At 46.0% G+C, this 19,088-nt stretch overlaps 1 protein-coding gene and 1 pseudogene across 1 annotated transcript in view; both read left to right on the top strand.

The window, feature by feature from the left end:
* LOC126413073 (uncharacterized) overlaps positions 1-19,088 on the top strand; it is a 524,918-nt gene that overhangs the window by 347,636 nt on the left and 158,194 nt on the right. The gene's annotated exons all lie outside the window — the stretch shown is intronic.
* On the top strand, positions 18,787-18,904 carry LOC126413404 (5S ribosomal RNA; annotated as a pseudogene).

Genomic DNA, 19,088 nt, shown 5'->3' on the forward strand with positions numbered 1-19,088 from the left:
GGGCGCGTTGAGCCGGCGACAGCGGCAGAGATTTCGTCCGCACAGAATGCCAAACTCGCCTGGGGTGCGGGGGCGTAGGACGCGCACTGAATGACGGAGCAGGTATCGCGTCCCGGTATAAAAACATCGCACTGATTCCGAATATGCGCGGTCGTCGTCACGCTTATCATTTGTCACTTTAGCATGTAGGTGATTCAAACAGAAACAGCAAATTTAAATTTTTTATAACAGACGAACTATAAAAGGCAGAAACGCATTGAACATGTCACTGGATAGAGGAACGTTCAAAGTTTTATACTAAAGCAGACAGTATACCATACACTCAACGTGAGCACCATGTGTTGCTCGAGAAACATGGAAGCAGTAGTCAGTTTCTGCATATTGCACACACGAATCAGCAGGTCCCTGTTTATTGAATCGACAGTTTCATGTGGGACAAAGACGTTGTCTTTTATGTAGCCTCACAGCAAAGGTGTGAGGTGTGGTGACCTGGAAAGCCAAAAGCAATGAACAAGGTCTTGTTGTTGTGGGATGGTGTTATCAAGATATTGCCGCACCTGGAGGTGAAAATGGGGCGGGGCGCCGTCATGCATAAAAGTGAAATCATTGGAATATTCGAGAAGCCTAGGAAACAACCAGTTTTGCAGTACTTCCAGAAATGACATTCTTGTCACAGTTTCTTCTGCATGAAAGAAACGCCCCTAAACATTGTGAACAGAAACGGTACAAAACACATTCGGATTCGGTGAGTCTCTTTCATGTTCGACGACGGCACCAGGATTTTGTGATACCCAAATTCTTACATTAGGCGGTTTACTTTACACGAAAGATGAAACGTCTATTCATCCGGAAAGATGAGACTTTCAGAAAAAGTTTCGTCTGCCATATCCAGGAGAAGTGAAATGCAAAATTCGAACCTTCTATTACGGTCGCCGGGGTGTAAGTGCAACTTGTAGGACGTCATCCGCAGGCGTCGTTCCCGAACACAACTCACTGTTGTGTGAGGAAGCTGAAGTTCCTTTCCTGCCCATCTTGTGGGCTTCCGAAGGCAACGTGTGAACGCATCTCGGAAACGCCCGACATTTTCATTAGCCGTGCGTCACCGACCAGTGCTCTTCTCTCTGCATATGCAACCCTCTTCCAACAATTTTTTGTGTCAGTGCAGAGACAGCTTCTTGCCGAATCGACGGCTGAATGCACTTTGCACCTGCACGTTAACTGACTTCGCTCAAATTCCAACTCACAAAATAATTTCTCTTGTTGTGTAGTCGCCATTTTGCTACAAATGAACAACAGTGCAATACTCTGCCAATACTTTGAACCTTCCTCTATCCGTTGACATACGCAATGGGCTTCTATCTTTTATACACAGACGCCATAACAAAACTGGTATTCAAATACAGAGATACGTAAACAGGCAGAATACGGCGTCGCGTTGAGCAACACCTATATAAGACAACAAGTGTCTGGCGCAGTTGTTACATTGGTTGCTGCCGCTACAACGGCAGTTTATCAAGATTTAAGTGAATTTGAAAATGGTGTTATCGTCGGCGCACGAGCGATGGGACGCAGCATCTCCGAGGTAGCGATGAAGTGGGGATTTTCCGGTACAATCATTTCACGAGTGTACCGTGAATATCAAAAATCCGATAAAACATCAAATCTTAGACATCGCCGCGGCCGAGAAAAGATGCTGCAAGAACGGGACCAACGACGACCGAAGAGAATCGTTCAACGTGACAGACGTGCAGCCCTTCCGCAAATTGCTGCATATTTCAATTCTGGGCCAGCAACAAGTGTCAGCGTACGAACCATTCAACGAAACGCCATCGACATGGTCTTTCGGAGCCGCAGACCAACTCGTGTACCCTTGATGACTGGGCGACACCAAACTTCACGCCTCGTCCGGGCCCGTCAACACCGACACTGGAATGTTGACGACTGGAAACATGTTGCTAAGTCGAACTAGTCTCGTTTCAAATTGTATCGAGCAGATGGACGTGTAAGGGTATGGGTAAAACCTCATGAATCAATGGACCCTGTGTGTCAGCGGGGGACTGTTCAAGCTGCTGGAGGCTCTGTAATGGTGTGGGGCGCGTGCAGTTTGAGTGATACGGAACCGCTGATACGTCTAGATACGACTCTGACAGGTGACATGTACGTAATTATCCCTATCTGATCACCTGCATCCATTCATGTCCGTTGGGCATTCCGATGGACTTGGACAATTCAAGCACGATAGTGCGACACCCCATACTTCCAGAATTGCTACAGAGAGTGGCTCCAGGAACACTCTTCTGAGTTTAAACGCTTCCACTGGCTCCAGAACTCCTCAGACACGAACATATTGAGCATATCCGCTATGCCTTACAACGTGCTGTTCAGAGATCTCCACCCGCTCGTACTCTTACGGATTTATGGACAGCTCTGCAGGATTAATGGTGTCAATTCCCTCCAGCACTTATTCACACATTAGTCGAGTCTATGCCACTTCGTGTTGCGGCACTTCTGCGTGCTCGCGGGGGCCCTACACGGTGTTAAGCAGGTGTACCAGTTTCTTTGACTCTTCATTGTAACTTCTCTCCAGTAAACAACTGAAATCCGTTCTTTCTTTTTCAGTCACTCGGGGCTTCACGCAAGTAGTACTAAGTACCTACGAGCGAACGTCTCGTGTCACTTACGATAGTAGACTGTATATACAAGCTTCCATCGTGAATCAGTTTGTCTGTTAATGAAAATCGTATCAAGTAGTTACTGAGATTAGATTTCTCATATTGACAGAGAAAGGTGCCTGGGATTTGTACTTTACTATATTTGTAGAATATGAAGATAAATATACAGATTCTGGTAATAATAATTTCCTATAGCTCGGTGGGCTGGTGCAATTGGATGCCACTTCGGCGACTTGCGTGTCGCTGGACTATTCTAGTTTTCCAGTGGGTGAGTGGAAACGTACGATTTAGTGTGGAATCTGTGCTGCATGTCATTTCTGGTAGATCTCCACATGAACGGCGCATGCCAATTTAAATGGCAGACTAAAAAAATCTGTGGTACGTCCGGGATTCGATCCCGGCACCTTCCACTTGATGAGCACGCGGTTTTTTTGTTGTTACCAATAAATGAATATTTAAAGTCAGTCCAAACACGTGTGAGGAAATGCTTGTAGTGAATTGCAGAGAGCAGATCGATGCTGACATTGGTTCTGGTCAAGATTGGCAATTCCCTCTAGTTGTTGTGGAAGTTATTTAGTTCACTGTATTTCCACCAGGTGCCTAGGTGCCTCCTGGAGAACTTTACTTGCTTTCATTTGTAGTGAAGTACGGAGGGTTGGTGTTACGGTATGGGGGGAGGGGGGTAGTGTTTTCCTTGATTAGGATGTGGTCCCCTTATCTCGTTTAAGAAAACAGTAAATGTGAAAGGATATAAACACATTTTACGTCATTGTATACTGCGTACCATGGGGAAGCAGTTCGGAGAAGATGACTGTATCAGCACGACTATCACTAAGCAGTATCGCTGAGGGAATGGTTTGTGGGCAATAACGTTTCCGAAATGGACTGGTGTTTCAATACTCCCGATCTGGACTCAATAGAACACCTTTGCGATGAGTCAGAACGTCGACAGCACATCAGACGCCAGCGTCCAACATCACTACCTTAACCGATTTCAGCTCTTGAGTAAGAATGGGCAAATATTCCTCCACAGATATTCAGACACCTGAGTGAAAGTGTCTCCAGAAAGCGTAATAAAGGCGATGGGTTGGTACACCCCATGTTATTGTCCACTAACATGTGCCCGGAATCTTCTGATCAGATAGCGTGCGCTCTGAATACGTCACTGGTATGCAATTAAGAATGGGAGAAGGAGGCTTACGCAGAACTCTTCCCTCTTCTTCCTCCTACAGACCCTCAGCACCAATCAGGTGCGACACCCTTCTTCTCTAGCTTCAGCCGGCCGATGTGGCCGTTCGGTTAAAGGCGCTGCAGTCTGGAACCGCAAGACCGCTACGGTCGCAGGTTCGAATCCTGCCTCGGGCATGGATGTTTGTGATGTCCTTAGGTTAGTTAGGTTTAACTAGTTCTAAGTTCTAGGGGACTAATGACCTCAGCAGTTGAGTCTCATAGTGCTCAGAGCCATTTTCTCTAGCTTCGCCTCACTGCACCTCCTCTAAAATTCGGCGCTCCATCCTCACTCCTCGCTTTTCTCTCCTCCTACCGGAGTGTGCCACGCCCCCCTCCCCTTTCACCGGCTCACGCTCCGGTATTGTTAATGACCTGCGCGAAATTGAAATTACTGGGTCATAAACCGTCGGTCGCTCTGCCGCTACAGTTAACTAGCTCGCTATACTCATGAAAGATTAATCACTAAACGGATATACGCAGCGCCGGCGAGTGATAAAAAAAAAAAAAAAAAAAAAAAAAAAAGGGAGCGCCAAGAATGGTGAAACCGTGTTAGCGGGAGGATGTCGTCCCCACCCGCCTACCCTCTCGCGAGACATAAATTATGTTAACGTCACTCCGGCGGTGAGACAGCGCCTCGTTCGCCGATTCGCTTACTCGCAGAATACGTGTTTGCACGCAGCAAACTGCTGAGTATCTTCCGGTCGTCAGCAGTACCCGATCACGCTCACATCGGACTCCCATCGGTTTTTTTCCGCTAAAACAACAGCATTACCGTAATCGATCTCACGTTCCGATTCGCGTCCGATAATTAGCTGTTTTAATTTGCTTGCGCTCCGCACGTTCTGAACACTCGAAGCGGAAGATTTTTATGCTCTAACAGGAAGCCTGTGTCGCTTTGTACGTACTGCATGCGTAACAGACAGGCAGATTTCTGTAAATGTACTTGTCGTATTTTCCTTTGCAAGTGTGTGTGTGTGTGTGTGTGTGTGTGTGTGTGTGTGTGTGTGTGTGCGCGCGCGCTTGCGCTCAAGCAGGGTAATCGGGAAGGAGGGGTGGTGGTGGTGGTGGACTTTGAGAGAGGATGGTATATGATGGGGGTTGTAGGATGATGAGATTTCAGAGACACTGCGCATGCTTGATAATTTGTGAGCTACTCAGCCACTGTCTTACATTCTACTGCATGAAAATAAAGACCACTAAAGTTGTATTAAGATACGCTTATTACCACACAACCGGTTTAGTTTTAATTGAACGTCTTTATCTGACGGAAATTTCAACTACACTCTTCGTACTAAGTCCCAGAATGTGGCAGAAATATGTTGATGTCATGACTTGAATCATGGCACTGGCACATTTATGCTACTTCCCTCTGAGAATTTGTTTCGTGAATTTTCTATCACCTGAAGATGTTCAGTTACAACGAAAACAGCTGTGGCCTAATAAGCTTACCTTAGATACAGCTGTGCATTATTCAGTAACGTCTTCTCGATTTACGAGACGCGAGGCAATCTCTGCCACCGTTATCAACTATTAAAATCACTGACTGCCATAGCCGGCACAGTGATCCGCTTATGTAAGACCGATAGCAGCGTCTGGAACCTTCCAGAGAGGGACATAGGGAAAACTATTAGAATTGTTGCTGAGCTTTCTACTGCGCTGTCACGACGTATTAAATATAGGGAAGTTGAGAAATCGGCCATCGCTGAATGCATAGGAAACGTACATAAGGAACAATCTGGAAAGACGAGACTGGATCGTCCATCACCATATTCGGATCCTGTTATAAAGGAGACGGCTGAAATTAGAATAAGCAGCAATAATTTTACCAGAGACCAGAGGAACAAAGTAGGGCATGGGGGCGGGGTTTGGATATCGAGAAAAAGCAAAGACGGAGGCTTGATGCTAGTAAGAGGCAGGACCAGCAGTTTTAATGCTAGGCCATCAGCAAGTGTCAGCTTGAGAATCATTCAATAAAACATCATCGTCATGGGCTTTCGGAGTCCACTCGTGTACCCTTGATGACTGCATGACACAAAGCTTTACGCCTCGACTGGGCCCATGAACGCAGACATTGAACTGTTGATTACTGGAAACATGTTGCCTGGTCGGACGAATCTCGTTTCAAATTGTATCGAGTGGATGAACGTGTACGGGTATGGAGCCAGCCTCATGAATCTGTGGACCCTGCATCTTAGCAAGGAACTGTTCAAGCTGCTGGAGGCTCTGTAATTGTGTGGGGCGTGTGCAGTGATATGGAACCCCTGATACGTCTAGATACGACTCTGACAGGTGACACGTACGTAAGCATCCTGTCTGATCACCTGCATCCATTCATGTCCATTGTGCATTTCGACGGAATTGGGAAATTCCAGCAGGACAATGCGACACTTCCCACACTTTCAGAATTGCTACAGAGTAGCTCCAGGAACACTCTTCTCAGTTTAAACACTTCCTCTGGCCACAAAACTCCCCAGACATTAACATTATTGAGCACATCTGGGACGTCTTGCAACGCGCTGTTCAGAAGAGCTCTCCACCCCCTCGTACTCTTACGGACTTATGGACAACCCTGCAGGATTCATGATGTCGGTCCCCTTCAGCATTACTTCAGACATCAGCCGAATCCATGTGACGTCGTGTTGCGACACTTCTACACGATATTAGGCAGATGTACCAGTTTCTTTGGCGCTTCAGTGTAGTTTTTAAGGTATGCACTTTGGAGCCCATGCTTAGAAGACATTTTTTTCTTGTTTTGTGGCATAAGGAACATGCCTTTAAAGCTTGTCGGTGTTTTTCTGTAACATCCTGTATACTGCTGCGGTGGCAAGCGGCGGGCGTAAATCCTCTGCAGTGTTCAAATATTAGCGAGCCTTACCTTTATTAGTACCGTATCTTCTGACAAGGGAACCTCCCCATCGCACCCCCATCAGATTTAGTTATAAGTTGGCACAGTGTATAGGCCTTGAAAAACTGAACACAGATCAATCGAGAAAACAGGAAGACGTTGTGTGGAACTATGAAAAAAATATATATATATACAAACCGAGTAGTCCATGCGTAAGATGGGCAACATCAAGGATAGTGTGAGCTCACGAGCGCCGTGGTCCCGTGGTTAGCGTGAGCAGCTTCCGAATGAGAGGTTCTAGGTTCAAATCTTCCCTCGAGTCAAAAGTTTAATTTTTTATTTTCAGACAATTATCAAAGTTCAGGCACTTACACATAATCATCTTCGCTCTCCAAAATTCCAGGACATGTTCAGAATTGCTTGGACATATGCAGGATTTGACGGTCTACACACGGAAAAATTTGAAAACGTAAAAAACATATGTTTTGACAGAGCACAGGGAAAACTGTGCGACTGTGAATCTGTTGCATTCATTTGTTGCAGTTTATGTGACAAACTCTTATTTTTCATCACTTTTTTGGGAGTGATTATCACATCCTCAAGGAAACCCATATCGGGCAAGGTAGGAGAATCTTTTTACCCACTCGCCAAGTGGGTCGACAACGTATTCCTGACATGTGATGCACATGCCATCACAAGTGTCGTATAGAATATATCAGACGTGTTTTCCTGTGGAGGAATCGGTTGACATATGACCTTGCGATCAAATGGTTTCGGTTCCTATTGGAGAGACACGTCCTTTCGTCTACTAATCGCACGGTTTTGCGGTGCGGTCGCAAAACACAGACACTAAACTTATTACAGTGAACAGAGACGTCAATGAACGAACGGACAGATCATAATTTTGCGAAAATAAACTTTTCACTCGAGGGAAGACTTGAACCGAGGACCTCTCGTTCCGCAGCTGCTCACGCTAACCACGGGACCACGGCGCTCCTGAGCTCACACTATCCTTGATGTTGTCTATCTTGCGCATGGACTACTCAGTTTGTATATTTTGCTTATTTTTTTTCATAGTTCCACACAACTTCTTCCTGTTTTCTCGATTTATCTGTGTTCAGTTTTTCAAGGCCTATACACTGTGCCAACTTATAACTAAATCTGATGGGGGTGCGATGGGGAGGTTCCCTTGTGAGTACTCAGCTGATGCTATTTGTGTGGTAATGTGCTCCAAAAGCGCAGCCTCGACTGTCCGCTAGTTCCTCGCGACACCAGTTCGCTTCGGCCACGCTCGGGATTTCCTGATTGGCCGTGGTTCTCTCGCAGCGCAGCGCCGGCCGCACGTCCCCGTGAGCGACACAGCGCCGCAATCCGCCAGAGTGGTCCCCACGCCACGCCACATCGCCCTCTCGCCGGCTGCTCGCTGACCGCCGTCGGACCAATTAGCTGGCCTACGGCCACGCGACGCCGCGGCCAGATGCCTGTACAACAGCCACTACGAGCACACGTTTGCCACCACCTGCCTCCGTCAGCAGTGAATCTTAATAAAAACCACCACCGCTGTTATTGTATGTGCCTTTATTACGACATAACCGGTTTCGTTCTAAACGCGCATCTTCAGGTCATATAATGTGCCGATGTCAAGACTCACAAAATGAATGAAATATACCGTCTGGATACAGCTTATCCATAACGGATGCAGTTGAACTGTCACTGTTCGTTCATAGGATGTAGAATAATAACTGCTTCCAGTCACAATAGGAGGCGACTTTATTCAATGCACAACCGGTTTCGTGCTCCTGCCTATTTTCAGGTGGTTGATATTCATCTACCAGGTGGTTGTAATTAAACTTTCCCTATTTAACACGTTATAGCACGGAAATTAATTACCATACGAGAACTAAACTTGATAGCATTGATTTCCGAATATGGGGTGCGTGATTTCCATGCGTCACAGCTCCACCGTCCACTTCCAACTATGGCCACCCGGTGCCGTGATCAGTCATCGTGATTCATAGTCTCACACCCCTAGCCAGTCGCAGCGCACTAGTTCACGTGTCAACATGAGCTTGGGCAAAAGGAGCAGGGCATGACTGGTGAAGTTCTATTATCAAAACAATAGTAATGCTGCAGCTGCACTTCGAGAATATCGCCGGTTGAAAAGATTACGGAAGGGTCTTCTTTCTCCACCAGCTGAGCATGGCATGATGAAGAAGTTCGAATCAAGCGGAGAACTGGGCGTCGCTCCGGGAAGAGGCTGACCACCGGTTGCACCACTAGTGATTGATGAAATCGCTGTTGCTATGGCAGACAACGCTGCGCGCAGTTCCCGATCGTCAGGCAGTGTGCGTGCTGTGTCACGACAGTTGAACATCCCGTGGTCCGGTGTACGGAAGGTGCTTCGAGCAATTCTCAAATCCATACAAGATCCATATCGTACAGCAGCTTGCAGCGCAGGACGCTCAACGACGTGTTGACTTCGCTCTCCACTTTCTCGCAAGGTTTGAAGTTGACGAAGGCTGCCCGTGGACCATCCTACGAACAGACGAAGCTCGATTTTCTCTGACGGTGAGGTGCACACACAGAATTGCCGAGTGTGGCGACCTTCATCTCTCATCACTGTGCATGAAGTTCCTCTGTATGGTGAACGTGTCACCGCATGATGTGCCTTCACGGCTACGCTCATCACTGACCCATTCGTTTTCGAACAGGTTGGCGCTCAAGGACCAAAGACGTGCAGTGTGACTGGCCAGCGTTATTGCGATATGCTTCGCCAGCATAAGCACCCTACAGATGAGAAACGCATTAAACGCAACAGTTTTCACGCAAGATGGGGCCCCACCACACATCACTCGTTAAGTTCACCTTCTTCTCCGAAACACATTTGAAAATCATCGAATTACCAGCCGATAGTTTCCAAATGCTTGGATGGCACGATCACCTGATCTCCCTGTGATTTCTGGTTGTGGAGCTACCTGAAGGACAGGGTTTACGAGGTGAACATACACACATGTGCTGATCTGAAGCGCAACATATCAAGAGCCAGCATACCTACGGACATGCTTCGTTCTTCTGTGCAGAAAGCATGCAATCCTGCGCTTTCAGACTCTTCTGGACACTGATGAGCGCCATGCTCAGCCCCTTTTGTAGCAGTGACGATACCGGTATGTAATCTTATGATGTACCGCAGCAGCACATTAAAAGTGTTCAAACTGAATCGATTTTACGTTATTTCTCTTCCCCATGTCCTGCTCCAAGTTTGTTACTCGTACGGTATTTAGTTTCCGTGTTATAACGTGTTAAATAAGGAAAATTTAATTATAACCAACCGGTACATGTTTCCATACTCAGTGCAGGAGATCACTGTTTCAATCAGAAACAAATACCTAATGAAGACTAAATAGAAACAAATGAAAAATTTGTAAATTTGTAAATGGCTAAGCAAAATGTGGTATGGTCCGCCCGGTTAGCCGAGCGGTCTAACGCACGGCTTTGCGGAGTGGGAAGGAGCGTCTGGTCCCCGTCACGAATCCGCCCGACGGATTTGTGTCGAGGTCCGATGAGACGGCCAGTTTGTGGATGATTTTTAGGCGGTTTTCCATCTGCCTCAGCGAATGCGGGCTCGTTTCCCTTATTCCGCCTCAGTTTACTATGTCGGCGATTGCTGCGCAAACAAGTTCTCCACGTACGCGTACACTACCATTACTCTACCACGCAAACATAGCGGTTACACTCGTCTAGTGTGCGACGTTCTCGGGGAGGGGAGGGGGGGGGGGGGGGGAGGTGTCCACTGGGGGCCGAACCGCACAATAACCCTTGGTGGGTTCGGTGTGGAGCGGCGGAAGGATGGGAGGGGTGGACTGCGGTAGTCGTCGTGGGGTTGTGGACCACTGCGGCTGCGGCGGGGACGGAGCCTCTCCGTCGTTTCTAGGTACCCAGTTAACATACAACATGTGAAATTAAAATGTTCCGTAGATTACGTGGCCCTTTACATAAATTCTCAGTCATTCTCTAACCAGTTCACCACTTCCTGTTCCTATGAGAATCTATTAAAACACTGATCGCATACGTAAACAAAGCGCCCGATATGAGGTAACGCCCGATAGGTAAACGACACACCTAACGTACATGTAACGCGGATGCGACTTTAACTGAACAAGACTACTACGAAAATTACCGTTGTCTACACTTACTTATGACAGTCTATCACATACTAGGAAGATTTACATCTCCACTGTGTACGCACACTCGCAGAAATTTAATAGAGATGGTTTTTTCCAGTGATAAGTCGGCAATCGCATAATCAAACAGCAACGGTTCTTTCCACGTACTAATTCTGTATCATCTTCTATGTTTCTCTTTACATATCTACCGGGATCTAACAGCACGCTCAGCAAGCGATAATGAAATGGGTGCGGGGAATTTCCCTCTTTCCGGAGCACGCCTTCGAAGCATGGAATCGTTCCTAGCCGCACGAAAAGGAAGGAAACTGCGTGCCGGGCTCTTTATGTCGGCGAACGACTGTTAAACGCAGTCACGTACTCGTATTCCTCCCCCGTGGAGCCTATAAATAACATGATGTGCCCCGGTGCGGTTATCTCTGGACGTAAGGTGGGGTGCGTCGTCTCAACCGACTGCGGTAGCGGCAGCGGTCACGCACGCTCGCCGCGCTGTGACGGAGTGCGTGCGATCACGCCGGAACTTCTGACTCCGCCGCCTCCGCATCACTTCCGACACAAGAACGGAGATTCACCGTCGACTCCTTCGAAGTTTGTGACCCGCCGCTAAATGATGCAAAGTGTATTCTACGCCTCTGATCACAAGTTACGGCTTAAATCAATTACGGTGTGCGTCAGTAGCCCCATAACTTTATGAGCATTTTCATCAACCAGAAGTATTGTGTTTCTTAGAATGGTAGAACTGTTACGCATTACAAAATTTCCACATAAGCACCTCCATTATCCATCAATTTCCGTGAAAGGGTGAGGATGTTTGCGACAGACTTCTGCTTAAAATCCAGCTGTACGTTTCCAAGAATTCGGTAAATTCGTAGCTCCAGCTTATCAAGAGTTTTTGGTTTTGCGATATGAACTTTGTCTTTCACCCACCCCTACAAGAAGAAGTCGTAATGCGTTAGGGCTGAACCCCTTGTTGGCCATTCAAAGGGGCCACGACGTCCCAACCAGCGTCCTTGAAAACGGGTGTTGATCTACACGTGGACAGGTCTTGCAAAGAGAAGTGAGGCGAGGCCCCATCTTATATACTGTTTAAAAGAATAATTAGAGAAACACGCGTATCAATGTCCGGATGTTAAATCATTTTGATACAGGCGGTACCTGTAGTTTATGGCTTGAGGTCTTCGCTTTGAAAGTAGGCAACAATTAAAATAATTTGCCATCTATTGGCCGTGCTATGCATTACAGTGTCAAGTCGCCTTTCAGAAAAAAGTGGGTACCGGTGTCCCCGTGTTTTCTTGTGAGGTACACAGACGGCAGATGTGATTTGTGGACTTTGTATTCCGCCAGGAACATGAGATGCGGCATCCTAATGCCATGCAAGTTGCAAAGGTGGTCTGTTTGATTAAAAAAGAATGGGTTTCAGTCGTGTTGGTCCAGATGGCAGTGCTTCTCCATGTATGATTCACAGGTTGTGGACACAAGCAGAGTTGACAAGCTTGCCCATACATAACAGACCCACGTGAAGACCGATATCTCGTTATCTCTGGTTGTGGCATTGTAAGGATACCGCAGAGCACTGCAAGACGATCTCAGAAGGGCAACTAGAGACTCTGTGTACCATCTGACTGTAATTGACTGACTAAGTACCCCGCTTGACTCTAGAGCATCTCCTAGGTTGTCTTCAGTTCTGCTTTCCCATATCAAAGGCAACTTCGTCACTGATGAATCAGTCGCAAGATGACGGTCCTGTTCGTTCTGTACACCCTTGGTGAGCGGTTCCTGCGAAATGTTGTCCAGCAAATCGACAGATTTCCAAGGCTCTGTGATGTTGTGGGGAGGCTTCAAAGTTGACAGCCTTACGGATCTTGCCGTTGTCCAAGGTCGCCTTACCGTCAAGCAGTTGGCCCATGTGGTGGCTGCTGCGTACGGTGTTAGCCCTGGATTCCTCCTAATGCCAAGGCGGCGGGCGTCAGCAGGTACGGCTTGCGAAGCCTGGACATTAAAGTAATGGAATGGCCGGCGGTGAGTTCCGACCTAAAACCTATCGTACATATGTAGGACATACTTGACAGACGGGTTCGTGGTCGTACTACCAGAGATTCTCCAAGAACTCTCACTGACTCTCATTGAAGAATGGGAACGAATACTACAGGGCAATCTCCGTAGACTTACACGAAGCATACCACGTAGGTGTCAGGCAGTGACAAATGCTAACGGAAGGCATACACGTTTTTGAAGCTCTCAAAATACAATGAAAAGCACCCAGGGTGACAGGATGAATGAATCTTTCCAGTTTGTTTCCGACACTTGTGGCAAATTTCAGTTCTTTATACTGTAAATGATCGAGTTTTGTTGTGTACATAATTTTCGAGAACTAAAGGCATAATTTACTAACAAACCCTGTCCTCAGTTATTGCTCAGTGAATTATGGCACATGCCCAAAGTCATGTTCCTCTAATTCTTTTGAGCAATGTGTCTCTGTCCGGTACGATCGCACAAACTTTCAAAACAATAGTTGTGAATGACATAAAATAATTTTAAAAAGAATTTTAACTAGCACAGACGTCTCCAACACAATTGAAATGTCGTTGCTTCAAAAATGGCCTACACAGTCCACCACAATTTTAAACGAACAGTAAATCAACACTAGAACGAGAGATGACTTTGATACTAAACGTCAAAGTTGCCAGTGACTCAGAGAGGCGTTTCAGCGTGCAGTCTAGTCCAACAACATAACGTATCTGACACGTAAAAAGTATCTAAACTCAAATTGTAAGACTAAGAAGTTTATTTTTGTTGTTAAATTTGAAAAGGTTTCACTAACAAGTATATTAATGTCGAAGGCTATTATTTCGAGCAAGTGGTCGTTGACAGCTGTTATATAGTTGAGAAATATCATTTTATGTGGAAGAGCTGCACTTCTTTTTTGTTTACTGTTCAGCAACAGATTACGGTTTATATTTTATGATCATCAGTTTATCTGTTTTACGAATAAAATAACGTTACAGAACGTAAAAATGTACTGATGCACAATATCAATGCACTTTCTGCAATGTTATTTCCATTGTAATACAGACAGTATGAAGGCGGTCCAATGTAGACTGCATTTGGTTTCTGATTAACAAATAAAAACGTGCAGCTGTTATAGATACAGTGAAGTTTCTCCAGTATTATATTCGTTCTTCTCACGTCTAAGTTACTGTGCTATTTAATAATTTATAAAACGCCAGAATGTATCCATGGAAACAAACAAATCATGTATAGGTGTACTATCTCGTTTAACATCACTTCCCTTGTGCAAAATACGCATGGAACAAAGTTTAATTCTACCTTATGTAATTTGTTTAATGAAGGTAATTTTATTTACTTGATTTACCCTATCCACCGAGGAAGACAGAAAGTGTTTCTGTTTGGTGCTGTGTCAACTAAAAGTGCTGTGAGCATAACTGCGGAGTGAAGGCGGTCTTCCAATGAGGACGCCAGAGACTGCGTCTGCCAACAGTTCAGTAGTGGTGCGTTCCGCTCCCTTCGCGTTCTAGGTTGCTTCCGCCGCCTCTTGCCTAGTAAAACCGAGCTGCTACTCAGCAGCAGGCGGATCCCGGGTCATGAGACGTAACTCCTCCGTCGTGTTGCACTGTTAGATATGCAGACGCTGTCTTGGTCTGCGGCAGTGCATTTCCGCCCGGTGGCAGAATGCAAGTTGCAGCCACAGACGTATTTCATTACCGCCGGCGTCGGCGCCTAGCACGCTGGCAACCCACTAGACAGAGTGAGAAGGGTACTTGAGCTGTCTGGTGGAGTGGCGGTTTATGACCACTGAAGCAGCTGTACGGAACGATGCTATAGAGCTCTCACTAACCGTTTAGGTACATAATACTGTCTGCTACTCACGTCTTCGCCCCTTTCAGATATGGTAAACGGAGATACTTCTTTAACTGGAATAGGTTGTATGTTGTACACTGGATAGTCAGCGATGCAGGACAAGCATGAGGTACAGATGCGGCAGAAACGTGAGCTGTCTGCTGCGGAAACGCGAGCTGTCTGGTGCACGCTAGTCAGTAGGGTTCTGAATTGCTTATGGTCGGTGCTCGAACGAAGAATCCATGAGGAAAGCTTCGATTTTTTAAATTTAATCCAGTTGCAGACCACAATACTTTACGCCAAGTATTAATTTCTGTCTATGACGATCATCTCCGAGACCTCAGTACAAACAATTTTTGAACCAAATTGTATGGCACTCATACACTGAAGCGCCAAAAAAACTGGTATAGGCAAGCGTATTCAAATACAGAGATATGTAAAGAAGCAGAATACGGCGCTGCAATCGGCAACGCCTATATAAGACAACAAGTGTCTGGCGCAGTTGTTACGTCGATTACTTCTGGTACAATGGCAGATTATTAAGATTTAAGTGAGTCTGAAAGTGGTGTTATAGTCGGCGCATGAGCAATGTGATACAACATCTCCGAGGTAAAGTTGAAGTAGGAACTTTCTCGTACGATCATTGCACGAGTGTACCGTGAATATAAGGAATCCGGTAAAGCAGCAAATCTTCCACATCGCTGCGGCCGGAAAAAGATTCTGCAAGAATAGAACCAACGGCGACTGAAGAGAATCGTTCAAAGTCACAGAAGTTTAGCCCTTACGCAAATTGCTGCAGTTTTCAATGCTGGGCCATCAACAGGTGTCAGCGTGCGAACCACTCAACGAAACATCATCGATATCGGCCTTCGGAACCGTAGGCCCACTCCTTTACCTTTTACGAGTACGCGACACAAAGCTTTACTCCTCGCCTGGGCCCGTCAACACCGTCGATGGACTGTTGATGGCGGGAAACGTGTTGCCAGGTCGGACGAGTCTCGTTTCAAATTGTATCGAGGAGATGGACGTGTACGGGTATGGAGACAACTTCATGAATCAATGGACCCTGCGTGTCAGCCGGGGACTGTTCAAGCTGCTGGAGGCTCTGTAATGGTATGGGCCTGTGCAGCTGGAGTGATCTGGGAACCCTGATACGTCTAGATACGACTCTGACAGGTGACTCGTACTTAAGCATTCTGTCTGATCATTTGCATCCATTCAAGTCCTTTGTGCTTTCTGACGAGATTGGGCAATTCCAGCAGGATAATACACCCTACACGTCCGAACTGCTACAGAGTGGCCCCAGGACACTCTTCTGCGTTTAAACACTTCCGGTGGCCACCAAACTGCCAAGACCTGAACATTTTTGAGCTTATCTGTAATGCCTTGCAACGTTCTGTTCAGAAGAGATCTGCAACCCCCTGGTACTTTTACGGATTTACTGACAGGCCTGTAGAATTCATGATGGCAGTTCCTGTTACCTGAGACTAGAATCCATCAGGGTCAGTAAAACCTTCTAAAGCCTCCCAAGTCGACTGTTGGTAATTTGCAAAATAGAAACGCGAAGGAACATCCACAGCTAAACCAACTCCAAGTAGACCTCATGTATCGAATGACAGGGGCCGTCGAGCATTACGGAGGGCAGTTGTAAAAAATCTACGGAAGGAATCAAACGTGAGTTCTAAAGTGCTACCAGCAATCCAGCTTAGACACTGATTGTACGTTGGTAGTTAAACAGAATAGTGTAAAATAGTCGAGGAACTCCTCATGAGCCAAACGTTTCTGTAGTCAGTGCTAAATGACGCTAGTTGCGTTAATAGCGACGCTACTGGACAGTGGATGACCGGGAACGAGAGACCCGGATTGATACCCTGTGGCAATCAGAGGGATGGATTTGTGTTTGGGGAATACCTAGAGAATGTTACCTACTTATAAATTTTCATTCATCCCTTCAGTCTCCATATATACGTTGCAAACGTTTGAGGCTTGAAAAGGTCTCTTGAACCATATAGTTTCATTTGACTAATTAATGAGGTTACAATTTTTCTCAGAGTGATATCGTTTCCGTTCTTTTGTACTGCGGCCATTGAACTAACTATCGGATTAATAATTCACTGCGTGTCAGGCAATTCTAGAGACATGACGAAATGTTTTTCGAGTTGGGGTGTTCCGTAAACAGCCAAAATTCAGATCTCTACAACCAAGGTGGCGCGAAGTCATCCGTCGTTAGGAAAAAATGTGTCACATTGAAAGATAAATATCCAGAGAAGGACCTACATCATAATCATGGTTTATGATCCCAGCTTTATTTTTATCGAGATGGCTACCCCCTGGCAAAACCCCGAACACCCTCACAGGTTCCACTCTGTGTTACAAAAAACGTTGCTGCTAATGCAGTCACATCCGTGTGTTCTAGTGTATTAAGAAGCTTGAAAGTCACGTGCACATACGACAAACTGGGTATTCCCTCATTAAGTGGTTTCTCTGCAGCGGCGCGCGGATGCGGCAGTTTATTTCGTAAGCTAATTTATTTTATGTGCCGAGGTATATTAGGAAATGCCACTGCTGGACGCATTTTCTAAATGAGGTACGCAACAAATTTTAAGCGATTTACATTAATAAACTGTTCGGTTTTTGTAATTACTTTTTGCAGCGATTAATTTCGGAGTGCTAGTGGACTAGCAGCAGTGCATTTTTAATGAGCGCTGCCTGTTCTGAATATTATTTTTTTCAGATATTTGAGGCGATGATACACGGTTGCGCTTTCTGGGTAAATTGATAGATTTCGCTTTATTAAATAGCATGATGAAAAAAAGTACTTAGCAAATAATTTTTGAATAGACCACTGTAGCCCAGAGCATTTTTAGATTAATACGGTGTACAATGATGTTAGTATTTGTCCTTATAACATAATTAATTATTCTTTATGTTGTGATTTCACTGCATTATATTTAGTAGTCTACTACCTGTCATCATTCTAACTGGTTTGATGTGACCAGCCACGACTGCTTCTCCTGTGCGAACTTCCTTATCTCACAGTAGCATTTGCACCCAACTACCTCAAGTACTTGCGGAGAAATTGTATTACAATATCTGTCTTCCCCTACAGCTTTCAGTCTCTGCTCCTACATCTAGACCTATGTAAGCCAGTATCTGATGTCCTAAAACGTATCTTCTCATCCAGTTCCTTCTTCTTTTTCAGTGTTGCCCATACATTCCTTTTCTCGCCGATTCTGCGCAGAAGTTCCTCATTACTTACCTTATCAGTCCATCAAGCTTTTAACATACGTCCCAAACGCTTGGATTGTCTCCTTTTCCAGTTTTTCAAGGGACCATATCTCCTGACGTATATTCTTAGAAACTTCCTCAAATAAAGGTCTATGTTATTTTCTTAACATACTTAGTAAATACTGACTACGCCCCTTTTAACCTTGATAAAACGAAAATTTGCAGTGTGCGTTTCGTCATAGGTTCTTTTACCAAGCGCAAAAGCGTCACGGAAATGCTCAGCCAAGTCCGGTGACAGACGCTGCAAGAGAGACGTTTTGCATCACGGTATCGTCTACTTTTAAAGTTCCGACAGCATAAGTTCCTGGAAAAGTCAACCAATATATTGCTTCCTCCTACATATATCTCGCGAAAAGACTACCAAGGTAAAATTAGAAAGATCTGAGCCCACAAAGAGGTTTCCTATCAATAATTCTTCCCGTAAACTGTAAGTGACAGGAACACGAAAAGCGGGAAGTGACGCTGGTACAGAAAGTACGCTCCCCCACACGCAGGATATAAATGCAAATGTAGATACATTGGAACAGCAGTACGTAAAAAGTGGACTCTCACAACAGATGAAATACACTCGAATACCGAAGTCACCAACGTTCGCTTATGGATTTGAGCTCAACTCAGAATTCCCACAAAGGGAAGGAATGTGGTCACGTGCCGTTTATAGTCAGCTTAAAGTGTGTGGTGGATTAAATTCCAGTCTGCTGCCATTACCTCAGCCAACGGCCTTGCCGCACTGGTAACACCGGTTCCCGTCAGATCACCGAAGTTAAGCGCTGTCGGGCTGGGATAGCAGTTGGATGGGTGACCATCCGGTCTGCCGAGCGGTGTTGGCAAGCAGGGTGCACTCAGCCCTTGTGAGGCAAACTGAGGAGCTACTTGATTGAGAAGGAGCGGCTCCGGTCTCGTAAATGGACATACGGCAGGGAGCGCGATGTGCTGACCACATGCCACTCCATATCCGCATCCAGAGACGCCTGTGGGCTGGGGATGACACGGCGGCCGATCGGTACCGTTGAG

The sequence above is a fragment of the Schistocerca serialis genome, chromosome 7 (assembly GCF_023864345.2).
Source record: "Schistocerca serialis cubense isolate TAMUIC-IGC-003099 chromosome 7, iqSchSeri2.2, whole genome shotgun sequence".
Classification (NCBI taxonomy): Eukaryota; Metazoa; Arthropoda; class Insecta; order Orthoptera; family Acrididae; genus Schistocerca; species Schistocerca serialis.